This window comes from Camelina sativa, chromosome 12 (genome assembly GCF_030686135.1).
Source record: "Camelina sativa cultivar CO46 ecotype springtype chromosome 12, ASM3068613v1".
Lineage (NCBI taxonomy): Eukaryota > Viridiplantae > Streptophyta > Magnoliopsida > Brassicales > Brassicaceae > Camelina > Camelina sativa.
Genome location: NC_141891.1, coordinates 35,773,613 through 35,785,416, shown reverse-complemented (window position 1 = coordinate 35,785,416; position 11,804 = coordinate 35,773,613). Strand labels below are relative to the sequence as shown.

The 11,804-nt window shown below is 33.9% G+C and overlaps 1 long non-coding RNA gene and 1 pseudogene across 3 annotated transcripts; both read left to right on the top strand.

Moving 5' to 3' along the window:
• The first annotated feature begins 3,528 nt into the window (after window positions 1-3,528).
• Window positions 3,529-11,721, top strand: LOC147933134 (uncharacterized). 3 transcript variants are annotated; one of them, XR_015573615.1, is made up of 4 exons: window positions 3,529-3,735; window positions 3,821-3,923; window positions 4,016-4,132; window positions 4,841-6,243. It is a non-coding gene; the product is annotated as an uncharacterized LOC147933134 (long non-coding RNA). The 3 variants fall into 3 exon arrangements; XR_015573614.1 differs by lacking the exon at window positions 4,016-4,132 and adding an exon at window positions 10,858-11,721 and having other exon boundaries at window positions 3,567-3,735; window positions 4,841-4,909; XR_015573613.1 differs by lacking the exon at window positions 4,016-4,132 and having other exon boundaries at window positions 3,540-3,735.
• Window positions 6,566-7,756, top strand: LOC147933135 (uncharacterized; annotated as a pseudogene).
• Window positions 11,722-11,804: the final 83 nt, after the last annotated feature.

Here is an 11,804-nt window from a genome sequence, read left to right as displayed (position 1 = left end):
ACGTCGCCTCGTTAAAAATATATATATATTTTTCAATGGTTGTTCAAAACACCATTATTTATGTGTTACTATAGTGGGAGGTATTCCGCCCCTATAAGTAATTATTGTAGTGGCTGCTTCACGCACCATAACAATGGACGGCTCAGCCGCCGATTATGTGGATGACTCCGTCACCATAATTTATTTACTATTTTTATGTGGATGACTCCGTCACCATAATATTATCGTTAAATTATATTCATATTATGATTAATATATAAGGAGGCTCAGCCACCTGTATATTAACATATATTTAAAATTGCTAAATTTTAACTGACTGATTGTTCAATTTATGATCTACTAGCTGTTTGCCCCGCGCTACGTGCAGAAATTTTTGTTGTGAAAATATTCTTGAATTCGTTTTATGTAGTGTGTCTCCATATTTTGACTTGCGAGGTATTTTTCCATGAAGGTCTTTGTCTCTATTTATTGTTGATAATAGATTCATATTTTGCAGCCTTAAGTTGATATTCTTGTATACTCAATTGTCTCGGGCCACCTTTGCAAGTGGTGGTCATGCTTCCAATATATATCTTACGTTTTTGCGGGAAACGCGAGCAACTCGTGCCATTATATCTTCGAAGATTTTATTTGGGAGTTCTTCTAGGGTGTATGGTTTTACTTGGTACATTTTTTGTATGTTTCTTCTAAATTGTTTTGGTCATAATTTTTCATGTATTTAATAGTGTTGACGTGCGTTGGAGTTATATTTTGGTATTATGGCTTAATTGTTGGTTTGTCTTTATTGTTGGTTAATTATGTGTTTTATATTGAGATTTTATATAGTATTGCCGTTACCTCTCTTACTCATTATTTTATCATATCATTGTCTGAGTAATTGTGTTTAGTGGCGTTTTTGTTTATTATCCATTGTGTGAGTAATTTTGTTGTGTATCTCAACAAATTTTTAAATTCTGTTTTAAATTTATTATGAACTTGTTGGTCTATACTTTTAAAATTTAAGACATATACTATATTGAAGTTGTTGATGGTATCCGAATTAACCCTTTGCTCTTTTATTTTGTTCTAAGTACTATTAATTATTATAATGTATTAAAATGAAGTAGTTTTCAAAGAAAAATGTTTTTTTTAGGTAATTTTTTTTTAATGTTTTAATGAAACCACCTTTAATTTGTATAACAGATTAAAATAACCTAAATGTTTTTGTTAACAATTTTTTTTGTCTATATTCATGGCTCTAGATGTTGTTGTTAATATTGGGGGCCCTTTTTAATATATTGGTCTGAGAGTTGAAGGATTATTTGTGGTTTTTTTTTTGTCAAAATTCGAAATTAGAAAGAAGAAGTAAAACATTTGAGTTTAATATGGGCTTTTCAAGTGTTATGAACAAACAAATTAGAAACTGTTTAGTGGATAAGTGTTTAGTGGGCTTAAGCTAGCAATTGACCCGCGCTACGCGTGGTAGTTAGATGAATGTTTTAAACAGTGTTTTTTTTTTTAATAATTTAGGTTTTGTAAATCCATCTTACGTTTGTTGTGTTTTTTTGTTTTCCGTGGGTTATGTTGTTTTGTTTGATATTTTATATACGTATATGTGTTGTATTAAGTGTAATTTAGTGTGCTGTTGTTCCTTAATAATTTTAGATAATCTTGGGTGTTTTTTTTGGTTCTTCATATTTTACAAACTAAAGGCTAGAAATGTCTTAAACTCAGGTGAATAGTATTCTACTTTTTTTTCTTCTTATTTTTTCATGTGTTAGGACATCTTGCATTATGAAGCAAATTCTTTTAAATTTGTATATAATGGTAGATGTAATTTTTAAAAATCTATATATATCTATGAAGTAGTTGTAAACTAAAATCAAAGAGACAAATTCATAAGTTTAAAATAGAATTGCAGTTATTGTATCTATGCATTCATTTTTAAGAACTGTTGGAAATTGTAATTTCTTTCTTTATTATAACGTATACTGATTCTGTCAGTTTTAAGTGAATGTATAGACGAAACTTATGCATGCTATTTTTGAAGGGAATGCATTAATCTTCTGCAATATCTTTATTATATTTATTACTAACAAAACATCGTAACGCATAGTATCTGCTTTTTTTCCTATAAAAGAAAGCAATACATGTCATTTGTTAATATATCTTCTTAACATATTTTCCTTTAGGAGGTTTTTAATATTTTCCACGAGAAATGGGTGAATATGATAGAGTAAAAGATCTACATTCATAGAGATCTGGGTGGAAGATTCAAGTGAAAGTGTTAAGGAAGTGGAGGAATGTTAGCCAGGACGATGTCACAATTTAACTAATTTTGTGTGATGCATTTGTAAGTATATAGATATGTACCTCTTAATATCGTTTATAATAGTTTAACAAATATTATATATCATTTCTATAATACAAGTGCTATTGATATTGTACTTTAGTATTTTGAGGTTTTTTGGGAAGTAAATCACCCTAATTTCAATAATAATACTGTAATTGTAAAGCTTATTTATCTATTGTATATTTAGGTGTAAGAATGGAATTGTATTCTACACCAGGGGTTTCAAATATTTATTTTGAACCACCAATTGGAGATGTTGAAGATTTTCAGAGGAGGTTATTCCTAAAAAAAAATTTCTACTATATGGCATAAATAATGAAAGAACAACAGATTAACTTTGTACAAAACTATTATGCAGGCTTGAGTTCAACCAATCTTCTGAAGATGATGAAAGTGATTGAGGAAAGATTTGTTTTTAATTTTCAAAAAGACACATGTGGTGCTCTCCTCTTTAGTTTTTGAGATTAGTAATTTTAAGTTATTTGAAAACATTTTAGTTTCCATTTTTTGTATTTGTTTGAAGAAATATTTGCTTTTATTTGATCTGTTTTTAGGATTTTACTTTTATTGTCTTTAAGGTTAATTGATCAACTCTGTTCTAAATACATATATTTTTGAACTGAAGCAACAACATAACCGAACGAATCATAATCAATAACTAAATTTGATCAGATATAGCTTACAGCTTAGGTTTTTAATAAGAGGAGGTTGCATATACTTTGTAAACCAAGCTGACGGGGTTGTGAAGGTAATTTTTTGTATATAGTGTGATTATACAATAAGATAATTACAAAATTATAAACTTGTTGTGTTGTGATATAATTATTACTTTGACTACGATTCATAATCCTTTAAATAACTTGTTTTTTCTTCTTTGATTGTGTTTTGTTTTTATTATATGTGGTTGTAGTATATCGTTTTTTTTTCCGTAGCTAATTTATTAATCTGCAAGTACTTTGTTCTCTATATTTGTGTGTTTGGATTGATTCAGTAGTCTTGTTTTTTAAAAATTGTTTTAAAAGATAATGTTCCTTCGTCTGTTTCCTTCTGTTTTTATCTTGGGTTGACTGTTTTGGGCCGGAAAATTAAGTAGGCTTATTGGGCCTTCAGTGGTACTATTATTGTGTTGTGATTGGTTCTGTTCCATTTTAATAATATTTGTCCTCGTTTACGTTTTGTCGATAATCGGTTTCTCCGATGTACAGGAGAGGTTGATTTTCTAATTGTTTCAGTTGCATTGAGAACAACCATATAAAGATTTTAAAATGTATCTACCATCATATCGTCTCTGCTTAACTGTATTTTCTTTTCTGAAATGCTTAATTGTTATCTTTTCCCAATTTATACCGAAATCAGAAGCCAGCTGCCGATTTGTACTCTTGAGTTGCTGTTCATGAGTTATCGTAATGTCCTCTTTCCATTATTCTCTATCAATTTCTGAAAAGGCTGACTTTTCATACATACCTAATGCATTTTCATTGCTAACAGGCCGCAAACGTTATTTGAAGTTGGGTTTTTTTTGGGGGATGGACCAGTTTAATGCTACATCGGTATGACTCGTGCCGTCTTTATCTGCTCGATTTCCTTCTAGGTAAAGTTCGGAGTATGAGTAAAATCTTCAGCTTTAATTGACTCGGGTTGTTAATACTATTTATCTTTACTTTGTTTATTCCACTGGCGTAGCAAGATAAGTCATATCTTTCAAACTTACTTGAAGAAATTAAAAATATGGTCGGAACATGGCTTCTAATGTCAACTCTATGTCCAACTGTTTCCCTGCCTCGTTTCCTTCAACTAATGGTCTGTGGATCTCTTACATTCTTTATGTTTGATGTTTATTCTATCAATTGGTCGCAACTAATGTTAATTGTATTTTGATTGTCCTGAGTCTCTGTTAGTTCTCTATATTTTGTTGCGTCTGTTACGGTTTTACATATCATTTGTATTTTGACCTGTTTCTCTGTGCCATCAATTTTAAAGTTGTAGTTGTCTTTGTAGCATAAGACTTCTTTGAATATCTCTCTCTTGGCGTCGCGTTTTACTTTTACACCTGTTTTTAGATTCTATGTGGGTCGTTTTTCAATATATGTCAATTTTCTATGTGCTGTTATTGTGGTTTGGTTTTATTTTCCCCTCCAAATTGTTTCTTCTGTTGTTTTACTTTCAGATTTGGTTTGGTTGTTCCCTTGTTTAAATCTCTTTGTCACGTTTTGGTTATGTATATGAAGTTTGATAAGAAATGATTTTATTTATGATTTTCGGTTTTTTGTCATGATGATAACATTGGTTAACCTTAGTCTGTAGGCTTAAACTAAATGAAAAAGACCAATTTGATCATTTGTTTGAAGTAATAGCAGTCTGGGCATCTAGCATCTAGGTTATTGATGCTGCAGTTGATAGTTGGTTGGACTGGACTTCTGCCAATGTACTGTAGTAACATTGACTCTGTGTAACGACTTCTTGATATCTTTCCAGCATTGATCACCCTTTTCTTTGTTTTCTTTCCAGCCTAGCTTGTCCAGCCAATATTGTCCTTCGGCTGTGTCACCCCCTACACAACTTCACTATTCCATAAAGGTAAATACCTACAAGGTTTGTACCAACATCCTAACATCCTCTCCAAGGTTTGTGTGATTCCATTTCTATATGCCTTGCTTGAACAAACTTGGCCCATGACATCTAATGTGCGAAGAGACAGTAGAAATTTAGACGAAACCATGAGGATAGAAATTAGGAGGAGTTCAAAATAACTACACCCGGGATTTTATATCAGAAAGAAACATTGAAGACAACCTCTCTTAATTTTTCGTACAACATGTTTTTTAACCCCCTCTAAAAGGAGCAAATTCATGGCGTATCGATTATCCATCTATTCTGCAAGTGATCTACTTAATATTGGAGACAGGAAATATTGAAAAAGTTAAAACTAAGACAGACCTGGAAGATCAGTATTGGTGTTGGCAAGAGAGACCAGCTGCTCATAAGTACGGAACCTGAAAAACTCTTTTGGGAAACTACCGTAAGACTCGTCAAGTTGATCAAAAACAGTGGTAGATATGAAGCGTATTGAGAAGGAGGTAAGCTTGAAGAGTGAGTTGCTTCTGGTGACTTCAAAGTCTGACATAATATAAACTCCCCCATCACGCAGCGAATTCTAAAATTTCGAAAGGTGGGTAACATTGATCACCCTTGGATGACACAACTCTACAGAAAACAACAAATTAGATATTTCTAAATCGACTGATTGAGATATCAAGTAGAGATGGGAGAAACCTTTTCGTCAATGAGTAGGAAGTCCACTCCCATTAGTTGGCCTCCTTTTTTGAGGTTCCGGGCTGGCCAGTGACGAAGCATCCTCCCTACAATCTGTTGGTGTAGGCGACCGGCTTTGAGGTTTGCGAAGGAAACAACACTGGAATCCATTATATTAAAAACAAATTTTTAAGAGAGAAGGAATTGTAAGATGAGAAGATGGCATTATATATGAATTCAAGTTACATAAATTAAAGGGGAAGTAGTGGGGCTACTATTGAAAGAGAAATCATTGAAGGACATCTTTTAACGGTTTCAGAGCTATACGAAACGATAGCGATGGAAGTGAGGAACCATCAAGAGGCGTGGCGCTTCAGATTTCTCATCGGCGGATGGTGGAGAAGACAATCGTACAGAAAGGGTTTTATTTGGACAACAGAGTAAACGAATAATGATATTTTGGGCCCTGAGAGAAAGGTTAAGCTGGGCTTCCGAAGACATAAGAGACAAATATTTACGTAAATGGGCTGTGTGGGAAACTATAGGTTACAAAAATGGGCTCTCTCGGAAAAAATGGACTTATTAAAAAGAAGGGGTGCTGACGTGGCAGCACCAGGAATGAGTAAAGTGTACTTTATATATATAGATTTTCTGCTTAATACTTTTCATCAATGGTCACAAAGAAAAATTTTCAAAAATCTTACACTTTTCACAAAGAAAAATTTTCAAAAATCTTACACTTTTCAAACGGCTATAAACAGTAATTTTCAATCTATAAATACACTCATATTTTCACTCTTTTATTCATCTAAAACCGCATCATTCCTCGTAAAATTTTCTAAAGAAAGTTGTTTAAGTTTTCATTTTGGAAAATGATTAGATTGTTTTTAATTATTTGTTTAATTGCAATTATCACTTGTATTTATGGTCTCTTCGTTGGAGAATTTACCCACGAAGAGTTTACCATTAACATTGGTTTACTTTTCTATGAATTTGTGTTCTTTGTAATCGCTTGCATTATTAATATAAATGGTGCATTCTAAAATAAATAAAATTATTTTGCTAATAATATTTATTCGCTTTTGTGTTTAGATAACTAATGGCAAACATTGAGAAGCTTAAGTTTCCGGCTCTCAAAATTACTGGAGCAAACTACATAGCATGGACGATAGATATGGAACTCTATTTAGAGTCGCAAGAATTGTCGGAGACCATAAAATTGGAAAATATGTCGCCTTCCAAAGATAAGACCAAGGTAATAATATTCCTAAGAAAACATCTCGATGAAAATGTGACGCATGAATATGCGCACATAAAAGACCCAGCAGAGTTGTGGCAAGCTTTAAAAGAACGGTTTGACAACCAGAGATAAATAACTCTTCCTCATGCATTAGAGGACTGAAAAAATTTAAGATTCCAGGACTTTGAAAAAGTGGAGGATTATAATTCTGCTATTCTGAGGATTGTATCGCTAAAATATTGTGGTAAGCCTATTACCGAAGCTGAAATGCTCAAGAAAACTTACCTCACTTTTCATAAAGAACATCGAGTTCTCCAAGAGATCTATCGAAATTGCGGATACAAGAGATTTTCTGAGTTAATTGTGACTCTCATATTGGCGGAGAAGAATAATGAACTTCTCCTCAAAAACCACAACTCTCGTCCTACGGGAACAAAGGCATTTCCAGAAGTAAATGCAACGGATGTGAAAAATACGGAGAAAGGAAGTCAAACCTATCGAGGTCATGGTCGTTGATTTAATCGCAGACGTGGAAGATCTTTTCACCCACAAAACAAGAGGTCTTATAAATGGATTCGATCTGAACAAGGTCCTAAGGGAAAAAAAAATCCCAAGGAAGTAACGCACAGAAGCGTGAGAACATCTGTTATAAATTGTGGATCGAAAGGGCATTGGGCCCATGTGTGTCGAACCCCCCGAACATCTTTGCAAATTGTTCAAAGAGTCCCAAAAGGGAAAAGGGAAAGAAGTGAACCTCACAGAGCATTTTGAGGGTACATCTTACCTCGATGCATCTGACTTCGTGAACGAGTTTGACGAGACCGCTCATGCGGATAACTGAAATGCTTGTAGTGAGACTAGTAGTCTTCAGTAATGTCATTATATAAGTATTATGTATTTCAGTTGTTTTAAAATAATGTTGTTTCTTAGAATAAGATGATGTATAATCATTATATGTTTCTCTATAAATGAAATATACTTATATTATTAACATTTATGTTTTTTTACAGAAATGGATGAAGATTCAAACAAAACAATTACAAGGAAAAATATCAAAGAAATTTGTATACCAGATAGTGGAACAACACATACTATTCTGAGACAAAAGAGATTTTTCTCTGAGTTAAAACCGACAAAAATTATTGTCAATACAATATCCGGTCCTACAGACTTGATTGAAGGAAGTGGCAAAGCTAACTTTGTATTGCCTAATGGAACAAAGTTTTCCATAAAGAATGCCTTATATTCTCCGAATTCTTAAAGGAATTTGTTAAGTTTCAAAGATATATACTTTCAAGGATATGAAACTCAGTCTGCCACTGAGAATGGAAAGAAGTGTATGTTTATAACTTCTAATAAATCTGGAAAAAGGCATGTGTTGGAAAATTTTCCAGAACTTCCTTCTAGTTTGCATCATACTTATATAGATGCAATAGAATCACATCTTCTGATCAAAAGAAATCCAGAAGATTTCACATTATGGCATGATCGCCTTGGTCATCCAGGCATTACAATGATGCGAAAAATTATAGAGTGCTCACATGGTCATTCACTGAAAATTAATGAGATATATCAGAGGAATAAAATGACATGTGAAGCATGTTCTCTTGGATAATTGATCATAAGGCCATCGCCAACCAAAATTGATAAAGAATCACCAAAGTTCCTTGAACGAATTCAAGGTGATATATGTGGACCGATACATCCACCATGTGGACCATTCCACTATTATATGGTGTTGATTGATGCCTCTAGCAGATGGTCACATGTTTGTCTATTGTCATCTCGAAATTTGGCATTTGCGAGATTTCAAACTCAGATTATCAAATTAAGAGCTCAGTTCTCTGATTATCCTATTAAGAGAGTTAGACTTGACAACGCTGGTGAATTCACATCCCAAGCATTTAATGATTATTGCATGGTAACAGGAATTGAAGTTGAACATCCTGTAGCTCATGTTCATACACAAAATGGTTTGGCAGAATCATTAATTAAATGTCTGCAATTGATTGCAAGACCATTGATCATGAGATCAAAACTTCCAACCTCTGTATGGGGACATGCCATCTTGCATGCAGAAGCGCTTATTCGGATAAGACCAAGTGCATACCATAAGTATCCCCCTTTGCAGTTCGCATTTGGTCAAGAACCAAATATAGCCCATCTAAGGGATTTTTGGTTGTGCGGTATATGTGCCTATAGCACCTCCACAACGTACCAATATGGGGACCACAAAGAAGGTTGGATATATATATTGGTTGTGATTCTCCATCAATTATAAGATACCTAGAACCACAGACTGGTGATGTCTTTACGGCACCTTTTGCCGATTGTCATTTTGATGAGAAAGTTTTCCCCGGTTCTAGGGGAGAAAATAAACAAGTAGGAAAAGATATCAAATGGTGTGTACCATCTTTGCTACACCTTGATCCTCCTACCAAGCAGTCTGAAATAGAAGTTCGACGAATCATGCATATGCAGAGTATTGCAAATCAACTTCCTGATGCATTTGCTGATACCAAAAACGGTAACTAAATCATATATACCAGCTGCAAATGTTCCTGCTAGAATTGAAATACCACAAGAACGTGGAAAAGCAGATGATACATGAGAGTCTAAAACACGCTTGAAGCGTTATAGGCCAGTTGGTTCTAAGGATAAAAATCCTAGGAAACGAAAGGAAGCTGAAAAGCATGATATGCCCAAAATAGTAGAAAGCATTTTGGAAGAAACAAATCATGAGTCTAATGAAAGTATTGAGCATCATGAGCCTGAAGAAATCATGAGATTTCTATCACTATATCCATACTGGAAAGATATGGAATCGAAATAAAATCGATGATATTGATGACACTTTCTCTTACCTTGTTTCAAGGGAAATAGATGAGGAAAGTGAGGATCCAGAACCAAAGTCTGTATATGAATGTCAAAAGAGACATGACTGGACAAAATGGAAAGATGCAATTCAAGTCGAAGTTGACTCGCTTAATAAACAAAATGTATTCAGACCTATTGTACTCACGCTTGAAAATGTGAGACCAGTTGGATACAAGTGGGTATTCGTTAGAAAACGAAATGAGAAAAATGTAATTACGAGATATAAGGCTCGCCTTGTAGCTCAAGGATTTTCTCAAAGACCCGGGATTGATTATGAGGAAACATATTCCCCCGTTATGGATGCAATGACGTTTAGATTTCTAATGAGTCTAGCAGCTGGCGAAAATCTAGAGATGCGTCTCATGGATGTCGTTACAACATACTTATATGGATCATTAGATACTGATATCTATATGAGAGTTCCTGATGGATTTAATATGCCAAAAGCATAAAAGCTAAATCCAAAGAGTTGTGTGCAATAAAGTTGCAAAGATCATTATATGGGTTAAAGCAGTCCGGACGTATGTGGTATAATCGTCTCAGTGAGCATTTAACAAAAGAAGGATATGTGAATGATCCTATATGCCCATGTGTTTTCATTAAGAAAACAAACATCGGATTTGTGATAATCAAGGTATATGTTGATGATCTTAATATAATCGGAACTCAACATGAAATACATAAAGCAACAAACTATTTGAAAGGGGAATTTGAGATGAAAGATCTCAGACAGACAAAGTTTTGTCTTGGTCTACAAATTGAGCATACTCAAAAGGGTATATTTGTGCATCAATCCACATACACTAAAAGAGTGTTAAAAACGTTTTAATATGGATAAGGCAACTCCTCTTAGTACTCCAATGGTTGTTAGATCATTAAATGTTGAGAGTGATCATTTCCGACCACCTGATGAAAATGAAGAGATACTTGGTCCTGAAGTATCGTATCTAAGTGTCATTGGAGCCCCTTATGTATCTTGCAAATTGCACTCGACCTGATATTTCATTTTCAATTAATATTTTGGCTAGATTTAGTTCGTCTCCAACACGAAAACATTGGAATGGGATTAAACATGTCTTTCGTTATCTTCAAGGTACTATTGATTTAGGATTATTTTATCCTAACAATTTAAATTGTCAAATGATTGGTTTTGCAGATGCAGGATATCTATCAGATCCACACAAAGCTCGTTCACAAACAGGATATGTGTTCACGATTGGAGGCACTGCTATATCATGGTGTTCTCAAAAGCAGACACTCGTAGCTACTTCTTCGAATCATGCTGAAATTATCGCACTTCATGAAAGCAAGTAGAGAATGTATGTGGCTAAGATCGATAAGTCGACACATTAAATCAAGTAGCGGAATTCATCAGAATACAGAGCCAACTATCTTATATGAAAACAATGCTGCATGTGTTGCTCAGACAAAGGAAGGGTATATCAAAAGTGATAGAACCAAACATATCCCCTCCAAAGTTATTTTCATACACCCAAGAACTCGTGAAGAATAAAGCTATTGAAGTAAGATATGTTCGATCATCCGAGAATTCTGCAGATCTCTTCACAAAGTCATTACCCACGGACTATGTTCAGGAAACATGTTCATAACATTGGAATGCGCTGTCAACAAGACTTATAAGGATGTGATCCTGGTCAGTCGAGGGGGAGCTTGCGAGGTTGTACTCTTTTTTACCTTCCTAAGGTTTTTTCCATTGGGTTTTCCTAGAAAGGTTTTTAACAAGGCGACAGAAGATATTACGCAAGGGACATAGTAAAAATGGTCTCTAAGGGGGAGGGTTGTGAAAGTCAGAAAAAGAAGATGTATACAATGTCAACAAATGATGCGCATGTGTATAACGTTATGCATTTATTATTATTTTGTGTGGATCCCATCATCACTATACACACATAGTAACTTACTTTTTTACTTTTATATAAACAAACAAATTCGATCATTGTAACATATGAATAACAATTTACAAAACTTCAATTATAGAAGAAGTAAAATCTCTCTCTCATCTCTCATTTATTCAGTATAACATACTTTTGCAAGTATAAATTTCTCTCTACTTATTTATTATATTCACTACCAAATCAAACA